The 23,841-nt window shown below is 34.6% G+C and overlaps 1 protein-coding gene and 1 pseudogene across 7 annotated transcripts in view; both read left to right on the plus strand.

Moving 5' to 3' along the window:
- Positions 1-23,841, plus strand: part of FUT8 (fucosyltransferase 8) — a 330,921-nt gene that overhangs the window by 261,185 nt on the left and 45,895 nt on the right. The window lies entirely within an intron of this gene.
- On the plus strand, positions 14,212-20,765 carry LOC143651877 (protein Lines homolog 1 pseudogene; annotated as a pseudogene).

Below are 23,841 nucleotides of genomic sequence, written 5' to 3' on the forward strand. Positions count from 1 at the left end.
GAAACTAAGTAACATATGTTAGAGAAATCAGAATGACATCTAATAAGCACTTTGACATTAATCCTTCAGTTAGCTATAAATCAACTACATCTGCTATTGTTCTCACATGTACAAAGATGTTGGGATATTTCTCTTGGCTCCACTGCCATGAAGATATTATTGTTCATACTCACTTGACATGATGTGCATGCAGTGGAATTTAGTGACTCCTGTTCAAATCTGTCATTAGCTCTAGGAATTAATATACACATCTGATCATTTCAGCAGATGTGTCATACCATAATATTGATTGAGTTCTATTTTTCTTCTATGTTATTTTACATGCATATGAAGTCATATCCTTTGTAATAGTTTGGTTAAGCAAAGCAACATATTGGAGATTATGTTTCCAATTAAAAATAATAAAAGTTTTTTCCATCACCCACAGATGTCATTTCTATTTCCAACAAATGTGCGTCCTAAAGTTACTGATAAAACAATCAATTTATAATTTATTTTTCTATACCACAAGATGTTTCCTAAATTGAAACTAACTGCACATACTAGGCCTGATTCTTCTGCATCGATTCCTTATGATATGGGATAATTCAGAACGGGAATCTTGCTTGAGTATTTAATGGTTGAAGTATCTTTAAAAATTATTTATTTAAATTGGTTTATGAAACTTACTGCGCCAATGTAGGCTTTGCAATGATTATATGGATACTTTATTTAAATATGCCTGTGGTTAAGCTAACTAACATCCATTTTTGGTGGTTCTAAGTATTATTGTTTACTCTCTTAAATAAAAAAAAAATTAACAGAAAAATAATTAAAAAATGAAAAGTGAGTCAGGAGTTTGAGCTGCCAAAGTAAACACGGTACATTGTCCTGGACTATCAATTTTATTTGTTGATAGCTACATAAATCATTTTAAAATAACAAAACAAACATGACATATAATAATGTAAAATGAAAAATTTGCTGAAACATCAAACTTAAGCCCATTGATTTAGGCCTGTCTTCAAACCTTCAGTAATATGAGTTTACTTCCTCTGCTTTTAGGAGCATTTTGTTGTGTAAATTTTTAGCTGTTTATTTTATGTTGTTGGAGACCCCATTCCAGGACCTAAACCTTTTAGATTATTTATAAAATGTCAAGAACTTTGCCAGAATGCAATAAAAGAATCAAATAAACCTCTCACACTTCTCAGTTCAAATCTCAAAACGTTACCGTGTGAGCTCTGTGAGGCAGTTTTATTAAATTGTAGATTTTGTTTTAAAAATACAGGCTATTGCTAAGAATGATCCTTTTAAGCAGTATTTCTGGCCTATTTTAGACAAGACTGAAAGAATGAGTTCAGAGCTAAAAAGAGGTGTGATTTAAGAAGTAGTAATACATAATTGTCATCAAAGTTAACATGGAGTGGATATATTTCATAGGAAAAGTTTTCAAAAAATCCCCTAAAGTCTGTAAAGAACTCATGTAAGATTGTTAGAACCAAAAACAGAATCCATATACCCTTATTCCCCCTTGTGTTTGGGCCACATAGCCTCGATAACTTTCTCAGAAATTATCAGTGTTTTTGTATATGCCTTTTATGTTGCAGGTGTATTCCTTAAATACTTGATATAAATTGGATTATTATAAATCAAATCATATTTTAAATATTCTAGTGGAAGTATGTTAATGATCACAAAGTATATCCTTTCATAAAAAAAGCACTCTTTTTTCTAATAGCTTAGTCCTTTGATTCATCACTTTATGTTTCTTTCTTCCCTTTCATTTTTAATGGTTGATTTTTATATATTTTCCTCAGGTACACATATGTAAGTCATTGAGGCTCAGTCATATTTGGCTTTCAACTCAAATCACCAAACTATGTGTGATCCTTCAAGAGCATTTTGATGAGAATCCTATTTGTTAAAAGCATGTGGATTCATTCAAGCTTAAAGTGACTCTACAAGTAAGATAACTGTTGGAAAGCAAAAAAAAAAAAGGTTTAATTCCTCATTTTATGTGTATCTGTGTGTGTGTGTATATATATATATTTATACACATTAAATATATATAACAGATGCATTTCCCCTTATGTATTTTAATTGCCTTCCATTGTCACGAGAAGATTTCAGAGTTGTATACATTGCTTGGTGGTACTTTTGGGAGTCAGGCCGTTTTTTTCACTGTTTTTCTTCTAAAACACAGGGAATAAAAGTATTTCTGACAGTATTGAAAAGGATTAGAGTTCAGTCCTCCACCTTTTCCTAATGAGGTAGATGTTACTTTTGAGTCAAATAAAATTTAATCTACCAATACAAGTAGACTTTAAATTTAATGCGGCTTATATTCCCTGAAAGGAAGAAACTGCAAATAGTATTACTGTAAGTCAAGTAGATTTTCCTGAAAGATATAATATTATAATCAGGGTTATTATGATTGTTCAGAAATCTAATGTCTGGCTTTATTTAAAAAAAAAAATACAACTCCCACACAAATGGTGTATATTTATTTACATTTACATAATGGGCCCATTTATTTTTATATTTTTTTATGGCAAACTTTCTGAAAATGGATTACTCACATTAACAGGCAAGTTGCACTAGTCATTCAATAAAAATGTGAGTGTTTCCAGATGCTAAAAGGGCTATAAAGATAAATAAGACACTCCCTCTGCTCTTCAGAAATTTACCATCAAGTGTATTAAGACCCATACATAGATCTGTAAATATAGCTAAGTTAGGATACAAGACATGTCATAAGAGAGATTTAAAGCCCTGTGGGTAATCTAAAGAGTTGAGAAACTGTTTCTGGTCAAAAGATTTAGAAGCTTCACTGGGAGTGTAAGTTTGGCCTTGAAAGAGTGAGAGAAGGCATAATCTACAAGGATGAATCAATGTCAGTGATTTAAAGACCGCAGTTATTAGCTGTGTAACTTTGGGTTCTGAACCTTATCCCTGTTTAGAAGTACCTATTCTATGTACCTTACAGGGAGGATTCACAGTAATAGTGTATTTGACAGTTCTTTATGTATTCAAAATAACCCTGTATGTTATTATTGCCACTTTAGTTATATGGGAACAAAGCGAAATAACAATAATAGCATTGTTGGGCCGTGGGATTTGGAAAGGCTTTTTTTGAGAAACTTTAGCAACTAGCATTATTGAAATTCAAAACTACTTTACTGCTTTTAAAAGCAAAATTCATTCAGAAATGTAAATGAAAAGAGAAGAGATAAATTATGATAGAGGACCAAGATGGATATGGAGATGACCATTCTCTTCTCCTAAGAAGAGCCAGCTTTGTCTTCTCAGTTCTTCTCTATCCTTCGCCTACATGAAGGTCATTTCCCACCCTACGTAGGTTTTATTTGGGTTGGTCAGTAGAATCCCAATATCTAGACTAGTGCCTAATTAGATAGAAATATCTGTCAAGGAACTTGACAGATTCTCCTTTGTTTTGGACAAGGGTTGCCTTTTCAGCTGGAACCATTGTTATCCTTAATCAGAGTTACTAATTGAAAAGGTAGACTTTGCTTAGTTCTTTAACTCTCCAAGCTGGTAGGATGGTGATTTTGGGGAGGAGATTGGTAATAAATTGTGTGGTCTCGGAGCTGTAATAAATGTAATCCTAAGGGAAAAAAGAGTAAATCCTTGTGAAGGTTCTATACCATGGAAACTAGGTCAAAATTAATGCTTAAGAATCTGAACATACCTAAAGTATTAATTTCCATGTAATGTTTGCCTGTAAGTTTTCCTATAGAAGAAATGTCTGTATTGGGAGGAAGCTGTCTAAATAGTATATGAAGTTTTGCCATACTCAGAGCTTCTAGGATTCTCTGACTTTGATGGAGGTGGGCAGATATATTTTTACCTGGCATTCCTTGAGTTAAATAAGCTAATTTCATTTGTTCCTTTTTTCTGGAAAACCTGAGTTTCCTCTTAGTACACTGGGGAAAATGCTTTTGGATAGAACTACGAGGTAGTTCATCTACTGATATTCCTGGAGTCCCCAAGGGAAATTAATTTAGCCTAGCAGTTGACCTTCATAGATCCTGAAAGTGTCCAGATGATGTATCTTTCTTCTTCCCTCCTTCTTATCCCTCTCTCCTTCTTTACCTTCCTTTCTTGCCAGCTTTTATTTGAAAGTCCATGCTTATTCTTTATTCAGTGAATTATAAAATATTTCAAACATGCAGCTAAATATGGAGTAACGTATACATAACAAATGCTTCTGTAGCAAAAATGATTTCGCATAAACTATTATTTGGCCATATTTGCTTCATGTCTTTTATAAAAAAATAAAGTGATATAGATAGAATTCCACGTCTGACAATGATAAATGAACTTGTTTTGACCAACTTTTCCGATGATAACAGTGAGAAAAAGCTGGACAAAATATAAAAATATATATTTGAAGGCATTGGAGAGGTACTTTACAAGGACTTTGGAGGCAATAACCCAGAAATAAAGCCTACAAAAATGAACTCACTATTTAGTGCAACTTTTGTTCTTAAGATTTCTGCAAATTAGAAAAAGGAAGTTGAGAATCTATGCAGAGCTTTAAATCACCTCATAGAACTGAGGGGTTAAAAATTGCAGTTATAGGCCTGCAAGAGTGAAATAATCCTAGTAATCCCTCTAAACTAGACTTTTAGTTGGGACCATAAAAAAAACCTATACCCTTGGGAAAAGAGATAACAAAGACGTTCTTATAATTACTGAAGACAAAACTTCCAATAACCTAAAATCTTGGACTACCGTGATCTGTTCATTAGCTTAATTGCCTGTCAGAATCTAAAGTAAATCCTTTCTAGGGGATGATTACATCATCCAGAGCATCAAATTATCTCTACAATTTTTCCAGCACAGTGCCCGGTACTCAATTAAAAATTACCAGGTATACAGAAAGTAGGAGAAATGACAAAAACACAAAATAAACAGCTAAACAATTTTCAAGAAATAAAATTGTGACAAAACTATAAAGCAAATCAAATGGAAATTCTAGGACTGAAAAAATAGAATAACTAAAATTAACTCAGTGAATAGATTAATTGTAGATTAGAAACAGCTCAAGAAGATTAGTGACCTGGAAGATAGGTCAGAAGAAAATTTCTAGAGCAAAGTCCGGAGAGACAAAAGGGTGGAAAGTATAGAAAAAGCGTAAGAGACATATGGGATATGTTGAATATGTTTAATGCTTATGTGATTGGAATTCTAGAAGATTATGAAAGAGAGACGGTGTAAGAGAGAATATTTGAAGAAAAATGGCCAAGAAGTTTCCAGTTCAGATAAGTACAAAAAATGAGCACATGTAAATGCATTATAATAAGTTCTGAAAATCAAAGACAGAAAAAAAATTTTACATAGCTAACAAAAGTTCTCTTTTTAAAAATCTCCTCTCATACTCCAGAAGTAACCACATGTTGAAATTAGTGTGTGGTAATTAGAAATGGTATTGCTAGGCCATAGTAGAGTAAACATATCTTTAACTTGTCTAAAATAAACTTAATCTTTCTATAGGAAAATTATTTCACTAGTCTCCTAACTTTCCCCTTTGCTTTAAAATTTGTCTCCTTTTAATCTATTCTCCACACTGTCATCCAAAACCAAATATGACCTTGTCAGTTTTCTTAAAGTCTTACATGGCTGCTTAATGTTTAGAGAGATACACATAAACTCCTTATTTAGAATATAGAAGATAATTCCCTTCTCATTTACTTCCCACTCCACAAAATGTGCTCTATACTCTAGATCTCACCAATCCACGTACAAATTTATTCCTTGATAGTTCTGTGTAGTTTTATTTCTATACTGGGAGCATGTTACTCTTCTATTGGGAGCATGTTATTCCTCTTTCTAGAATATTTTTCCTCTATTTTATTCCATGAAATCCTGTTTATTTTTTAATATCATTTCCTTTGTGATGTGCCCCCCCTCATCTGACCCCATATTCTAACATATACTGTGTTCAAATAGTTTGTTTACTTGTCTTTAACTATATTGTGAGAAGCTGGTCCTATTTGTTTTTGTCTTGTGTTGTCTACTAGAACTGGCTAATTGTTAAGTTTTTCAATTAAATTGCCTCTGATAAACAGAATGATCCTTGAAAAAATGTGATCTCCCTGTTTCCTAATCTATCTAATGGAGAAAATACAGCCTAACCTCTGTGATTCATGGGTTTCTTGTGAAGACCAAAGAAGCAATAGGCATGGAAATCTTTGAAAACTATTTCCAAAATAAAATGGTCTTATTTTTTGTTTATAACAAAATTCCATTAGAATTCCACATCTTCATGTCTTATAGGCTATTTACTATGATGGAACATCATCTCCAAATATTTTTATTAAAGTTTAAATGAACCCTATAATAAAAGGCTCTTCTAAAAACTTTATCCCTGTACTTTATGTACTAAATAGGTCATTTTCCTGTCCAAAAATCTTTGCTATATATGTGTATGTCTGTCTTTTCAGATACCTTTGATTCAGTAAACACTTATTGAGTACCTACTCAGTTCAGGCACTATGGAATAACACTATTAATTATAGTGATGGCATTTAGTCAACCTTACTATCTACCAATGTTAAGGTCTTTGCATGTATTATCTCATTTAATATTCACAGTAAAACTTTATTGTATGGTACTATTATTATCCACATTTTATACAGGATAGTAATTTACTATATGTAAAATAGCAAATAAGAATTGGAAACACAGTCTGATTTCAGAATCTGTCCTTTAAACATGTTTAGAGATTAGCAAACTATAGCCCACACAGTTTGTTTTTTCTTAACTTTTTTTATTAATTAGTATTACATATATACAAAGCAAAGAATTTAAAAAAGCAACAGTTTTCAAAGCACTCTTCAAAAAGTGGTTACAGGACAGATCCCAGAGTTTGTCATGGACTACCATACAATCTTCTCATATTTTTCCTTCTAGCTGCTCCAGAATATAGGAGGCTAGAGGGCTTAACACTTTTTTAACATCACAGTTGACTTTTTTTCCTTCTTTTTTTGTGAGAAATAACATATATACAAAAAAAGCTATAAATTTCAAAGCACAGCACCATAATTTGTTGTAGAACATATTTCAGACTTTGACATGGACAACAATTACACAATTTTAGGTTTTTACTTCTAGCTGCTCTAAAATACTGGAGACTAAAAGAGATATCAATTTCATGATTCAGCATTCATATTCATTTGTTAAGTCCTATCTTCTATGTATAATTCCACCATCACCTTTGATCTTTCCATGCCTCTCTTTAGGGGTGTTTGGGCTATGGCAATTTTTTATATTGGAAGGGTCTGTCATTAATATGGGGTAGGGAGATGGAACTATCTGATGTTCTGGAGAGACTGGGCTAGGTTTCAGGACTCATCTGGAGGTTGTAGGTTTCTGAAAAGTTACTCTAATTCCGGGAACCCTTGTGGGAATCTTATATATTGCCCTAGGTGTTGTTTAGGATTGGCTGGAATGCTCCTGGTTGAGGGTTGGCAGGTTATGATAGGCAACAAGGTCTTCTTGAAGCTTGCATGAGAGCAACCTCCAGAGTAGCCTCTCGACTCTATTTGAACTCTCTCTACTACCGATACTTTATTAATTACACTTGTTTTCCACCTTTTGGTCAGAATATAATTGTTGATCCCTCGGTGCCAGGTCTGGATTCATCCCTGGAAGTCATCTCCCATGTTGCCAGGGAGACTTTTACCCCTGGATGTCATGTCCCACGTAGGGGGCAGGGCAACAATTTCTAAGTTGGGCTCAGAGAGACTGAGGCCACATCTGAACAACAACAGAGGTCCTCCAGAAGGAACTCTTAGGCATGCCTGTAGGTAGTCTAAGCTTCTCTGCTACCTACATGAACTTCAGAAAAGTAAGCCTCATGATCGAGGGCATGGCCGATTGATTTGGATATCTCTAAAGTTTGATACAGTATCAGGGTATTCCCTGATGGTAAGGTTTAATAGTTCCATATTCTTTCTCCCCTCCCTCAAGGGACTTTCCTAATACTTTTTGATTATCTGGTTATTATACTCTAGGATGTTTCCAAGCATTACAATAATTTACTCAAGGTTAAAGGACCTCTTTCTTATGTTCTGCTTCCTGTGTTTAGGTGTTCAAATGAGCTATCCAGATAGGTTGAATTAGATTATGCACTACAGAAAATTTCAGTTCCAGATCAAATAAACCTTTCTTCCTTTAGTCTCAAAGAATATGTGTGGTTCTAAAATATAGACACTGTCTCCCTTACCCCTATGCTCTAAATTACTTTAACCCTTAACAAAGCTGTTCAGCTTTGTTCTTATCTCTAAATATCAGGTTACATATATAAAACAGCCTCTCAAAATCCAGAAATAATAATCACCACTCCGGACTTAATGTGTTTGCTCTAAAAGCTGACAGTCTAGGCCCCTGTTTTCTTAGAAGCATTTTCTAAAGGTGTCCATACCATTGTTGTTTTTAATTTCTGGCTTATTTTGTCTCACCGAATGTCCCACTTGTTCATTCACATTGTTGCATGCCTCATGACATTGTTCTTTTTTGTAGCAGTGTAACCTTTTTTCGTAAGTATACGCCATCATTTGCCAATCTACTTCTCCATCAGTGCACCCTTCAGCCACCTGCATTCATCATGTAGAAGGCCCAAAGTCCACAGTCCTTCAACATTCTCATTTTAGATAATTTCGTTGTTCCTAAGAGACAGAAAACCAACAAACACACCTTTGCCAAATAGAAAATCTAAACCTCCTTTTAACTCCTGTCCCTCAGCCCAGTATTTACCTCTGCTGTTGCTGTGGTAGTGCTGATGGTTTACTTTTGAACGTAGCTCATAGCATGTAATAGCAATTTTTCCCCTGCACCCTGAACTTAAACACTCTTTCTTTGTACAAGAATCATGTCTTTGAAGTAATTCTTGCCAGAACTAATTCGTATTTCTGGTGTTAATCAGTGGGACATGTAGGTCTATACAACCCCTTTCAATCTTGTTCATCTGCAATATGGTAATATTACTTCTAGACCCACTAGTGAACCACCTTCACTACTATCTATTCCCTTACATCTGCATTCAACCTCATTAGCTAACGGTTCACCCATCTCTAGCTTCTATATATTTCTAGGTCCCCTATATTCTGTATTATAAGCCTCTGATTATACCTTTATGCTGGTAATAAAAGTAGAATCATGCAGTATTTATCTTTTTATGTCTGGCTAATCTCACTCAGCATTATGTCTTCAAGGTCCATCCATCTTGTCATGTACTTGAGAACATCATTTTGTCTTACTGCTGCAAAATATTCCATCGTATGTATATACCACATTTTGTTGATCCACTCGTCTGTTGATGGGCATTTGGTTTCTTTCCATCTTTTGGTGATTGTGAATAATGCTACTATGAACATTGCTGTGCAAATGTCTGTTTGCATCATTGCTTTCAGCTCTTCTGGCTATATACCAAGTAGTGTATATTGCTGGGTCATAGATCAACTCTATATTTAATTTCTTAAGGAACCGCCATACAGTCTTCCATAATGGCTACACCATTATACATTCCCACCGCAGTGCATAAGTGTCCCACATCCTCTCCAATATTTATAGTTTCCTGTTTGTTTAATAGCAGCCATTCTATAAGAATGAGTTGGTATCTCATTGTAATCTTGCATTTCCCTTATAACCAGTGAAAATGAGTATCTCTTCATGTGCTTTTGAGCCCTCTAAATTTTCTCTTCAGAAAAATGACTATTCATATCTTTAGCCTATTTTATAATTGGATTGTTTCTTCTTTTGTTGTTGAGTGTATGATTTCTTTGTATATACAGGAAATCAAATCTTTGCCTGATATCTGATTTCCAAATATTTTCTCCATTTGAGTTGGCTGCCTCTTCACCTTTTTGACAAAATCTTTTGAGATGCAGAAGTATTTGATTTTGAGGAGTTCCCATTTATCTATTTTTTCTTTTGTTGTTTATGCTTTGGGTGTAAAGTTTAGGAAACTACCTCCTGTTACTAGGTCTTGAAGATGTTTCCCTACGTTTTCTGGTAGAAACTTTATGGTGCCAGTTCTTAAATTTAGCTGTTTGATCCACTTTGAGTTAATTTTTGTGTAGGGTTTAAGATAGAGGTCCTTTTTCATTCTCTTGGCTATTGATATCCAGTTCTTCCATGCCCAATTATTGAAAAGAAACTATTTTGTCCCAGTTCAGAGGATTTGGGAACCTTGTCAAAAATCGGTTGACCATAGATTTGGTGGTCTATTTCTGCACTCTCAGTTCGATTCCATTGGTCAGTGCTTCTGTCTTTTTGCCAGTACCGTGCTGTTTTGACTACTGTGGCTTTATAATAGGTTTTAAAGTCAGGGAGTGTTAATCCTCCCACTTCTTTCTTCTTTTTTAGGATGCTTTTAGTTGTTCGAGGTCTCTTTCCCTTCCAGATGAATTTGCTAGTTAGCTTTTCCAAATCTTCAAAGTAGGTATTTGGAATTTTGATTGGTACTGTGTTGAATTTGTTGATCAATTTGGGGAGAATTGACATCTTAACTATATTTAGCCTTCCTATCCATGAGCAGGGAATGTCTTTCCACCTATTTAGATCTCCTTTGATTTCTTTTAGCAATGTTACATAGTTTTCTATGTACAAGTCCTTTATGTCCCTAGTTAAGTTCATTCCTAAGTATTTGATTATTTCCTGCTTTGAACGGAATTTTTTTCCTTAACTGACTCCTCAGCTAGGTCATTGCTTGTGTATAGAAATGTTACTGATTTTTGTACATTAATTTTATATTTCACCACCTTGCTGAATTTGTTTCATGTGATATTTCCCTTTTGATTTGTTAATGTGCTGTATTACGTTAATTGATTTTCTTATGTTGAACCATCCTGGCATTCCTGGTATAAACCCCACGTGTTTATGGTGTATAATTCTTTTAATGTGTTGTTGGATTCAATTTGCTAATATTTTATTGAGAATTTTTGCATCTATGTTCATTAGGGAGATTGCCTTGTAGTTTTCCTTTCTTTTAGCATCTTTACCCTGTTCTGGTATTAAAATGATATTAGCTTCATAAAATGAGTTAGGTAGAGTTCCTTTTTCCTCAATTTTTTGGCTACATTTGAGCAGGATTGGTGTTAGTTCTGTCTGGAATGTTTGATAAAATTCCCCTGTGAAGCCATCTGGCCCTGAGATTTCCTTTGTAGGAAGATTTTTGATGACTGATTGAATCTCTTTACTTGTAATTGATTTGTTGAGATCTTCTATTTCTTTCTGAGTCAGTGTAGCTTGTTTGTGTATCTCTAGGAATTTGTCTATTTCATCTAAGTTGTCTAGTTTGTTGGTGTTCATAGTATCCTCTTATGACTTCTTTTATTTCTTCAGGGTCTGAGGTAATGCACCCCTTCTCATTTCTGATTTTATTTGCATCCTCTCTCTTTTTTCTTTGTCAGTCTTGCTAGTGGCCCATTAATTTTATCAGTTTTCTCAGAGAACCAGGTTTTGGTTTTTTAAATTCTTTCTATTGTTCTTTTATTCTCTCATTCATTTATCTCTGCTTTAATCTTTGTTATCTCTCTTCTCCTGCTTGCTTTGAGGTTAGTTTGCTGTTCTTTCTCAAGTTCCTTCAGGTTTGCTGTTAAGTCCTCAATTTTTGCTCTTTCTTGTGTTTTAAGATAGGCATTTATGGCAATAAATTTCCCTCTCAGCACAGCCTTTGCCGCATCCTATAAGTTCTGATAAGTTGTATTCTCATTATCATTCATCTCCAGATAGCTGATGATTTCTCTAGCAATTTTTTCTTTGACCAACTGATTGTTTAAGAGTGTGTTATTTAATCTCCATATATTTGTGAATGTTCTTATTCTTTGGTTGGTTATGGAGATCCAGCTTCATCCCATGGTGATCAGAGAAAGTGCTTTGAAGAATTTCAGTATTTTTAAATTTATAAAGACCTGTTTTGTGCCCCAGCATATGATATATCTTGGAGAATGTTCCATGAGCACTGGAGAAGAATGTATAATTTTGTGGTTTGGGTGTGGTGACCTATATATATCTGTTAGGTCTAATTCATTTGTCAAGTTATTTAACTTCTCTATTTCCTTGTTGATCTTCTGTCTTGTTGTTCTATCTATAGAGGAGAGTGTTATATTGAAGTCTCCTACTATTGTTGTTGAACCATCTATGTTCCTTTCAGTTTTGCCAATGTCTGTCTCAAGTACTTTGGAGCTTATTGATTGGGACCATAAACATTTATGACTGTTATATCTTCTTGGTGAATTGACTCTTTAATTAGTATATAGTGTCCTTTGTCTCTTATTATGTGTTTACATTTAAAGTCTATTTTGTCCAATGTTAGTATAGCTACTCCTGCTTTCTTTTAGTTACAACTTGTGTGGAAGATCTGTTTCCATCCTTTCACTTTCAATCTATTTGTTTCCTTGTGTCTACAACGAGTTTCTTGTAAGCAGCATATAGCTGGATTATGTTTCTTAATCCATTCTGCCAATCTGTGTCTTTTAATTGGTAAGTTTAGTCCATTAACATTCAAAGTTATTACTGAAAAGGGGTTTCTTGATTCTGCCATCTTTTTTATTTTATTTGTCAGATCCATATATTCTTTTCGCTCTTACTCTTTGTATTCTTTAAATTACCCTTAGTGGTACTCTTCAATTCTGTGTGTGGTACTCCTCCAGACCTCCCTCTCCTGTCTTTTTTTTTTTTTTTTTTTTTTTCCAGCTGGTGGAACTCCTTTTACTATTTATTGTAGGGCCAGTCTCTTATTGACAAATTCTTTCAGGACTTGTTTGTGAAAGCTTTAATCTCTCCCTCAATTTTAGAGGACAGTTTGGCTGGGTAGAGAATTCTTGGCTGGAAGTCTTTCTGTTTCAGGATCTTGAGTATATCTTATCACTGCCTTCTTGCCTTCAGGGTGCTCATTGACTAGCCTGAACTCAGGTCTTATTTGATTTCCCTTGTATGTAGTGGATTGTCTTTCTTTTGCCACTTTCAGAATTTTCTGCTTCTCTTCAACATTTGACAGACTGGTTAGTAAGGTACCTTGGGGAAAACCTATTTGGATTTATTCTGTTTGGAGTTCTTTGGGTTTATTTGACTTGTATATTTATGTCCTTTAGGAGGGTTGGGAAGTTTTCCCTCATTATATCCTCAACTACTCTTCCTATCCCTTCACTCCTTTCTTCTTCTGGGACACCAGTGATTCTTATATATGTGCACTTTGTTTTGTCTATCGTTTTCCTGAGTTCCAATTCAATTTTTTCCCTGTTTTTTGCCATTTGCTGTTTTAAGTGTTTGAAGTCAATTATACTGTCCTCTATATCACTTATTCTGTCCTCTGTCTCTTGAAATTTGGTGTTGTGTGCCTTTAGTATGTTTTTATTTGGTCAACAGAGTCTTTAATCTCCATGATTTCTGCTATTTTTGTATTTATTCTTTCAAATTCCTCTTTGTGCTCTTCTACTATCTTTTTAATCTCCTTCATATCATTTGTTATCCCACTTATTTTATTAAGTAAAGTTGTATGAACATCTTCGATTAGTTGTTCCAACATCTATGTCTCCTCTGGTATTTAAATTTGGTCAATAGGCAGGGCTATGTCTGTCTGCATTGTGATATGCTTAGTGATCTTCTGCTGTCTTCGTGGCATGTAAATATCTTGATTGATTTACTTTGGGAGTTGATTTCTTTCAGTAGTCTAACACCTTGTGTTTGCGGGATGGTTGTATAGCAGGGAGTAGGGCACAGGGTGGAGCACTCTGTGGTGGTTTGTTTCAGGGCAGGTATGAGCGCAGGTTGGGGATGTTATGCTAATGCTTGTGAATGTGAGTGCCCCGCAGTCATGAGATGTTGCTATGCAGATGCACTGGTCTGGGGAGCGTAACCCTGGTTTGCACTTGTCTAAGGCACAGGGCCCTTTGTGCACATGCGTAGAGTTGTGGCAGCAGGTCGGCATTATGCCTTTGTGGAGTGGTGGCAGCTGTGACCCGGCTGCACAGGTCAGCACTTTCTTAGAGCTGAGAAATGTGGCTGAGGGCTGTGTGCACGCGTGATTCTAGGACTGCTGTAAAGTGTGGTTATCAGAGCCGTGATGTGATTGGGGGGCCATAAACAGATGCTCTGAGCTCAGGGAGGCAGGGTTAGACTGTGCAACACTATGGGTGGGGGTGGGGAAGGGTTAACCTAGGTATGGAGGTTAGTGCACACTACCTTTATGCACTGGCAATAGCCTGCAGTGAACAGAGAGGGGAAGGTAGTGCTTGGGAGGTGTGCAGGAAAGGTGGGATGAGGGTATGGGACAGGTACATGCACTGGGGGCTGGTGGGGTGGGGACCTGGAGCATAGGCAATGTGAGCGGGTGCTGGGGTTCAGGTGCATGGGGTGTGGGATCAGTTGCTGGTCAGGGGGCTTCTCTGGTGAGGGTAGCGTGCCCAAGGAACACAGCCTGGTTCACTTCATGGTCCCACATTCCCGTCTGTGCACTCCTGTGGTCTTTGTGGCTACGCGCCTCTGCGCACATCTCCAGCTTTCTCCCTCTCAGTTTCTCAGCTTCTGCAACCTGGGCTGCCAGATGTGGTATAGAAGGCTCTCCCAGGTCACCTGCACTCCCAAATTGCCACCTCAGTCACCCTTCTGTCCCTTGTCTAACTTTTCCATGGAGCAGGGCAAATCTCGAGCTACTCTAGTCTGCCATCTTCTCAGAAGTCCCACACAGCCTGGTTTTTAAGACCTCCTAACTTTTTAGAGCATTGTTTAAACAAAGGAGAAGAATATGTGACAGAGATACATGTAGCCTGCAAAGCGTAAAGTAGTTTCTATTTGGCCCTTTACAGAAAAAAGTTTTCAACCTTAATACGTTGATTAAGATTCCCTGTTCTCAAAAAAACTCCCAATCTAAATAGGAGATAAATACAAACTTTTTAAAAACCTATATCATGAGGCAAAATATGGTTAGTGAGTTATAAAGATATAAACAACAAGTATAAGGGATTAGAAGGATTCCATCATTTGAACTAGAAAAATTAGAAACGGCATTTGAACTGGTCTTGAAAAATGTGTAGAATCACTAGAAATCTCAGATGTAGAGTTCTACATACTTGAAGTGCTTGATAAATGCTGATAAAATTTCTGTCTGCCTATCTTATCTTGCTTAGAGTAGGTGCCCAAAGTATCAGAACTTTTGGAAGTTATTTTTTTTCTCTTGCCTCTGACTTGCTGAATTATCTCGAAGGGAGCATTAAGCCATCTACTTCTCAGTTTACCCTTCAGTTAGATGTTTTTAGTCAAATATTGGTTTTGATAGACAGTAATGTTACTTTTCTCAAGGGGATTAGAAACAAATCTGATAGAGGGTGCTTAGGTGCAAATATTTTTAAGCTGTGGAAATGTGGAAATGATAGGACTTTACTTGAATAAACCTCGCATTTTGTATTCATTCCTAACTGTCATTGCATAGGCGAAACTGAAAACCAATGTTTACATTGAAAATAGTTGTAATTTTTACAATAGATTTCCTATTTATAGGAATTTAGCCTGTAATTTTATAACACATTTGCAGTAATTTGGGAAAAGCAATAAATAAATGCAGCCTTCTTTTGATGACTATTGGCAAAAATAGTCACATTAATATAGAATTGCTTGTTAGGAAACTTTCTAATTCCAATGAAGAAATCACATAGGATTGACATTATTAGTACTCAGCCCTTCATTGAAAATAATGCCAAGGATATAAGCAATGGGTGTCCTTCTGAAAGATTTGTATTTCCTAAGTTAAGCATATAGGAAAATGTTAAACCATGTTATGAGCTTTATTTTCTGCTGTCATAATTTAGACCATGACAGCTAATTAATCAATTGGTTAGACATTTAGGGATTTTTCTCAAAGAGAGAAGTGGATAAACTACTCAGTATGATTAAAAATTATTTAAAACACCAAACATAAAAGAAAGCGAGACATAAAAATTCCCTAGTTTTATAGTTTCTGCAGACTCTCATCCATTATAGGAGTAGTAAATGTTATTTCTATGTTCATAAGATTTTTAAAAATCTGATAATAGCTTCAAAGTACATTTTTCTGAATGTCGTTGATATTAATAGGTAATCATGGAACTAGTTACTTTACATATGGGCAAATTAATGTACCCTGCTCTGCTGTGGATGCATAATTTAAATTAAATGTTTCTCATTTGGTTTAACGAAATTTCTTCTTTGAGCATTTTTCTTAGCCTGAAAAGAAATATATATTAGTAATGAATTGCAATTTGGTTCCTTTGTTCGATGTTGGTACAGATATTTTGTTGACATAGATTTTATATTAAAATGTATATTTGAATGAATTTTCAGTAGTTTTGTCAGACACTATAACTGTAATATGCATTTCAGTATATATTCTTATCTCTTTTTTTGTTGGAGTTATCTTTGTAATTGAGTAAAAACAGGAGTGGCCACAGATGCATGGGAAAACACTTCTGTAAATTATTTTATTTGTCCTAACATTTCTTAAGGGCTGCCTTGTAGTTCTGTCTCATTGAAATGAATTACTAGGTGGTCTTTAGAATATGCTGAGAAGGTTAAAGAAAAGGGAAGAAAATAATCATTCAGAGAAGGTTTGAATGCAGTCTTTTCATTGAGGCTAGAAAAGATTCTGAACCCTTTCTGTCTAGTCATGTCATTCTTAAAAAATAACAGAGAGGGTCGAGACAGCCCGAAGACCAATGTACATATCAGGCATGGAGTTAGATGTGAATTTTATTAGGACTTACAAACAGGAGAAGATCTTCCACCATGGTGAATAGCCATGGAAAACGAAGGTTTTACTGAAGAAATATTTTAGAGACTCATCTCATTTCCAAGATCCATAATACTTACAACTTGGACTTATCAACCTTCTTGTAAGAGATATGTTTTGGAAGTCATTTGGAAGTTTTCAGTGAAGTTTTAAGAACAGTTATACAGAAAGGTATGACTTGGAGCCTTGCTTAAAAAAGATGGCCAAGGGGTGCAAGGGTAGTTCAGTGCTAGAATTCTCACCTGCCATGAGGGAGACTGGGTTTGATTCCCAGCCCATGCACTTCCCAAAACAAACAAACAGTTGGTACTGCAGTAATGACATACTCACTCGGAAAAAGAATGAAATGTGACCCCTGCCATACAGCATATAAAAAAAAAACAAAACAAAAAGGCAGTCATGAGTACATCTTCTATCTCAACCTCACATTTTCAGATCAAAATTTCCTACAGCCACCTCCCTAGAAGGCCAGACACCCATGGGGTCCAGGATAAGAACCAGCCATGATTTGCCCATTTGGCTACCACTTGTATGGGACCAGAGTGTTTGAAGAGACTCCCAGATGAGCAATGCCCAAGAAATAATACTGCTTCAGTTGACAGTGATCAAAGTAATGATAACCAGAATATTGTGTAGCAAAACTGAATTCCACACAAAGAAATACAGTGACACCCTTAAAAGACTTTTAAAATCATCTGAAGTGGATTTTAAATTAGTAAACCATTTGTTTCTTTTATTTTTTGTTAATTTTGAGATCTGGATTTTTAAAATAAAAGTTGTAAAAAAACAGTCAGCAATAGGGGTTATATATTTGCTCTTCTATACATCTCTGTGTTCCAGAATTCAGATAAATTGTTATCCCACATGGTTGCAAATTGTCTTGCTTTGCTTCTCTATTTCCAGCTGAGAGAGAAGATAGCATTAAGTAATTCCTGGATTGCTTTTTGTTAGAAAAAACTTTCTGAGTACTCTGAAAGTGATAAGATAATATTATGTCTCTGAACTCTTATATTGTAATAAAAGAAATCTTAAAAGATACATGTTCACAAAAAGCAGAAATTCTAAAGCAGTTCCTGGCTTCTTTTGATCCTACTTTTTGAAGTATTTTACAACTCCTTGTTTTCTCAGTATTTCGAAAATTGCCGAGATACTTCGAAAATAATAAACAACTTGATGTGTTTCTTGGAGTCGCTTGAAATTCTTATAGTCTCTAGAATCTATCTGAAGTCACATTTCACTGGCCGGAGGATTTTATTTTTGAAACCTTCTTGCATGCTAGACATGATTACCTGGCCCATTTAAGCTTTCATCAAAAGGAGGTTCATCCTATTTGTTAAAAAAGTACCTTCTCTGTAAAGTGGGTAAAGACCTCCTTCCTGCATCTGCCCCTGCCTTAATGCCACCAGATCTTCATTTAGATGTCAACATGTTAGCTTTAGCTAATGTTATTTTGCAAGCTGTGAATTTGGGATTATTGAGGACATTGTTCATGGAAGACCTTCCTTCTTTGGAGATGATAAAGTTCAGCCTGGATGTGAAGGTATCTCTGCTTGAGATCAAGCGATCCTTAAAACAGTGAGCTTAGTTTTAATTAAATCCTTAGAAATCAAGCTTCAAAATTGTACTTCAGCAAATGAAATGAAAGTTGATTTACAGAAATTCATATCTGAGTTACTAATCTTCTTAAAGCCTCATCTTCAACTCTCTCTGCAATTAACAGTCACTGTAAGTGGAAACCAGGGTCTTCATAGAATAAGACAGTGACATGCTAGAGGCTGCCAAGGCATCCCTAGGCATCTACTTCAAGTACACCAAAGACTGTTATAAAGCTACTGAACACTTGACCCAAGAAATCGTAAGGTAGAACTGTCAAAGACATGAAAATGGGTCTAATCTTCATTGTATTTTCTTATTCTTCTTAAAAAATACATGATTTGATTCTACCATTCTTCTTGACTTTTTTATTTCATCAGAAACCTGTTTTCTTGAGTATTTTATTAGATATTTAAAATCATCCCAAAAAGACTGGGGAAATTTTTTTCACCATTTGCAAGTACTTTGATACAACTGAATCTGAAGATGGTTTCAGTATTTGTGGTTATATATCCTCACTTGTCCAAGACAGGAGCACCAAGCAGACAGAATCACACTATGTAACTGCCCTTGATGGTCAAATAAATGCTAATGCTTGGGTCTCCTGGACTTCTTATACTTCTTCTAAACCACCCAACCAGGTTTTGAGACCCATGCTGTGCTCCAGGCTGATAGTCTTACCTCCCTCCAACCTTTTCAAAGTTTTGTGGATTGTGACAACTCTAATGATTCTGAAGTGTAATCCATAGATCAGCATTTAACAAACAGTAAACAGACGTCTTTATACTAGGAAGCAATTAAGAAGATTCAGCATACAGCTGGGTCAAGAAAGGATAAAGAAGAGTTTGTATTAGAGCCTGAGTCAAAGCTTCTGGTGCCAAAAGAATCTAATACTTGCTTCTCCAATGATTGTGAAGTAGCCTCAAATAACATTGTATCTTAAATGGGAATATCCTACAGAATAGTGAAATGCTTTGAAGAACTACAAGGTATTGTTAACTGTTTTGCAGAAGAAAAATCTTTTCCCATGTAGCACAACAGCACTTTTGAAGTTGTTAAAACATGTTGAGGCCCTATACAAGAATAGAAACCTTTTGTAAAACAGTGGCATTTTACTTCCAGGAACTGTTTGCCCTTCATATCAGATTTCCCTTGTTGAAGTAATGGTAAAAGAAAAAAATTAGCTCAAAAGAGTTTTCAAAATCAAGTCTTTCTTTTTGCCCCATTGGTAGCAACCTAATGACTGAGAAAGAGCCATCAAATGACTGATCCTTTGATATAGGTTTACCCCACTTGAATTTTATGATAATTCAAACTTACACAAAATTTTGGGTGTTTATTATCTCCTTCTGAGGTATTTAAGTGTCTTATGATATGTAAAAAATTTAAGATCTTTGCTGTTTTTTAAAAAGAAGTAATAGCTCTTGTATTCTATGAACATGAATCTCTTCTTTTAAAAAAGTTTAAACTATGTTAACCGGTTTTATGTTTAGTTTAATTTAAATTAAACAAAACTATTTTGTATTAGGGACCACAGGTAAGAGAAACTTGCAGAAAATACTCTTTGATTTATGGATTTTTTAATCCATTTTTCTTTGTCCTTTCTTTTCTTCTGTCTTTAGGCTATGACTACCAGAAATTGGGAGAATGTGAAAGCACCCACTTTTATTTTTTTAACTTGCCACTTTACAGTCTCTTTAGTCAATGAAATGTAAGACAATGCATTTTTGCAATCCACTACCCAATTCCATAAAAAATTAGGACACAATTTTCACTAGCAGCACTAAATGGAAGAATTTGCTCTCTCAGTGGCCATCATGTAGAAGAGTAAGAACAATGCAGTCAGCTGTCCCCTAAAATAAGTAAAAGAGATGTTCTTTTAGATAATTTACAGAAATAAATATTCTGCAAGTCACTTTTCCTGCATTTTGGACAGCTCTATGCCATGCTGACAGTAGCTTCACCCTAGGATGCAGAAATGGTGAACAGAGACCATAGTCCACCATGTGGATAAGACACACCTCAAGAAATAGAGAGCTTTTTTGTGTTTTTGTTGCTTGGTGATAAACAGCTGTAACCACCAGTGAGCTTTCCTTTTTTGGCAGCAGCATTTTTCAGCAATTGCATGCTATTTGCCTCTGGTCCCTGGCATTCTTCGATTAAAATTTTAAATACGTTTTTATCTTAAGCACAAAGCTCACTTATACATTCCCAAACCTATCCTATGACACCTGTTCTTAAATTCATTTTTAAATAAGTTCAATATGAAATAAATTTCAATACCTTGTCATGCTGCTATGAAAGAAAGCACACATTATTGTAGGGAATCTGATCAAGCTTCTTAGGTGGACTTAAGTGAATGGTTGAGACCTGTTAATGGATCTGAGAGAATTGCATCAAAGACGTTCTCAATAAAGGATTAATGTTGCTGATTAATCCTTTTATTTTGTTTTTAATAATTGTTTCATTTTGTTTTATTTTGTTTTTAAATTAAAAACAGTTTTTGTTTTTATTTTTTATTTGTTTTATTTTGTTTTTAAATTAAATTTTGTTTTATTTTGTTTTTATTTTGTTTTATTTTGTTTTAATTGTTTTATTTTGTTTTTAAAAAATTGTTTTATTTTTGTTTTTAAATTAAAAACAGTCTGAAGACAATGAATATGAAAGAGGTTTGATTATGTACCACTTGATTTCTTTTAAGCCTTAAAATTCCATCAATTAGCTAAGAAAAAGAAACAGTTATATCTGAAGACAAAATTTATTTATGTTTGCTATAAAAGAAAGATGACTTTGCAAAAGCTTTATTTCCACTTATACCAATATTGACTTTAAGAAGTTATAAACTTGAAAACATATGTGTGTATGTCTGTGTGTGTGTGTGTGTGTGTGTGTATGTATATCCTGAAGGTGAAATTAAATACATTCAGTCAACAAATTTCTCCCCAAATTGAGAAGTTTCAATAGCCTATAACTTGTATTTTAATATAAGCAGTTTCTCCATATAAACCTTTCAATTGGACTGAAAAGGCCTTTGATTTAATAGAACATTGTCTTTGTGTTTCTAACTTGTGATAAAGTTTAGCTTTTATTAATTAGTTAGGGGCTTCATTGAAACCTCTCAATTCAAAGAAAAAACCTTATGTTTTCCCAACCTTAATAATATTTAACAGTTTCTAGGATACCATACTGTTTTATTTTTAAAGAGCTTTCCTCAATTATTCTATTCACAAAATGAACCCAGTGTGCAGGTAGCATTATTTTTAACTAAATAGGATAAGAAAAAGAAGGGATAGAAATTGTGTTAATTGGACAAGAGTGTCAGAGATCAAAATTTTCTGGATTCAATTTCATCTGGATCATATTACTGTTCTGGTTATACAAAATTTATTCATTATATTTAGCATAACTACCTTCAATAAAATTTTTAAGTATAAAGCAATTAACACCTATTCTGTAATGTATAGAAAATGTAAATATCACTGTATATGTGTGTATGTATATCTTTTAGTTTTTTAAGGCATGTGATTTTTAAACAGAGGTCCTCATGCATTTTATATGGTTGAGTATCCTTTATTTTGACTTATCCTTATATTGATGACATGATTTCTTATATATTTTTCAAAAGCATCATTTAACTGCTGTACATCATAGAAATACACTATAATTTAACTACCTGTTCCTCTGTTAAATCCATGTAGAGAATTTCTCCTTGCATCTAGTATCAAAGTAAATTTTAAATTAATTAGAGAATTCAAAGATACTACTGGAAAAAAGAGAAAAAGAAAACAGGCAAATTCCAGCTCTCTGAATAGGAAAGGCCTTTCAAGGATAAAAGCAATGGAAGAAGCCAAAGGAAAAGAATAAGATTTGAGTACTGAACTAAAAAGTTCTATATAACAGAAAATGCCACAAACAAAATTATACATCTATAAAATTTTTTCCGTAAATTTAGAGGCAAAATGTTAAGGTTCACAGAATTGAAGGACTCTTAAAAATCATTAAGAAAAATACTAACACCCTAGTGGGGGTATTTATTAATAATTTTGTTGTGAAAATTAACTAAGTAGAAATAGCTACAAATAAATACAATTATTTACCAAAATGATAATTAAAACAAGAAAACATGTTGTTTTGAACAATGTTTTTAAAAGATAATATTCGATGCTGACTAGATAGATTACAGTTGGTTATGCCCAATTATAGAGTGCTGGCAATAATGCAGTACTTTCTGGAAAGTAGTTTATTAGCAGGTATCAAGAACATTTCAAGTCAGAGAGATGATCAAAATTTGTTTACAAGGATATTTAACATAAAATTACTTTAAAATAACAAAACGATTGTGCTATAATTACTCATTTTTTTCAGTTAATGAAATTATAGCTGATTCTTTTCTAAGCATTTATAAAATATTTCCATTTACCTCACTGGATTTTTTTTCTCTTTTTTTCTTGGCATGTGCAGGCTCCAGGAATTGAACCCTGGTTGCCAGCATTTCAGGGGAGAATTCTACCACTGGGTAGAATTCTCTGACTGGATTTTTAATGAAATTATATTGTGCATATTATATGTTTGCTACCAGATTATAAATTTCTTGAGGGCAGAGACTTTAAATATCCCTCCATCATACCACCTTACACATGTTAGGCCCTGAGTAAATGTTTATTGATTAGTTATTTATTATCTCCCTTCATACACTGAGAAGAGAAAATTCATTGAGCTACCTACGCTCTCATTCTGGTCAGTTGCTGAGTTTGAATTAATACTCAGAGAGATAGCTCAGTGATTATTTCCTACAATAGACTGTGAGATCCGTGTTAAATACAGTAGTTTATGTATTTAATTTGTTCATGCGATTAAGCATTTATTGAGTGCTTTTTTTGTGCCTTGTGCAGTAGTAGTTGCAGAGGGAACAAAAATGAATGAATTTTATGTCATCATTCCAGACTCGTCGGGGAGGCAGATGCACACAAAAACATTATTTATAATACAGCTTGGTAAATGCAATGCTAGAGATATGTACATGAATTATTCTTAAAGTCATTGTATCCTCTGAAATATAATAGCATCTGTTTCAGGAATACAGCACTCACTGTCTTGTTTATATCATGTAATTACCCCTACACACACACACACACACACCCGTACATGTATGTACTCATTCACAACTATTCGGTCCAGGGTGATTACTTCCTAATCCTTTAGACTGACTTGTGTCAATAAGATTCACTTTTTTTTCCCTCTTCAGCTTAAAACAACAAATATTTATTATCTTACAGTTTCAAAAGGTCAGGAATTTAGGAGCGGCTTAGCTGGGTGGTTTTGACTCAGGGTCTCTCATGAGTTTTCAGTCAAGTTGTCAGCCAGGATTGCAGTCAGCTGACGGTTTGACTGGGCTGAAGGATCCACTTCCAGTGTGGCTCATTCACATGGCTATTGGCCAGAGGCTTTGATTCTTCACAACTTGAGAAGTCTCTTCG

This window comes from Tamandua tetradactyla, chromosome 12, assembly GCF_023851605.1.
Source record: "Tamandua tetradactyla isolate mTamTet1 chromosome 12, mTamTet1.pri, whole genome shotgun sequence".
Lineage (NCBI taxonomy): Eukaryota > Metazoa > Chordata > Mammalia > Pilosa > Myrmecophagidae > Tamandua > Tamandua tetradactyla.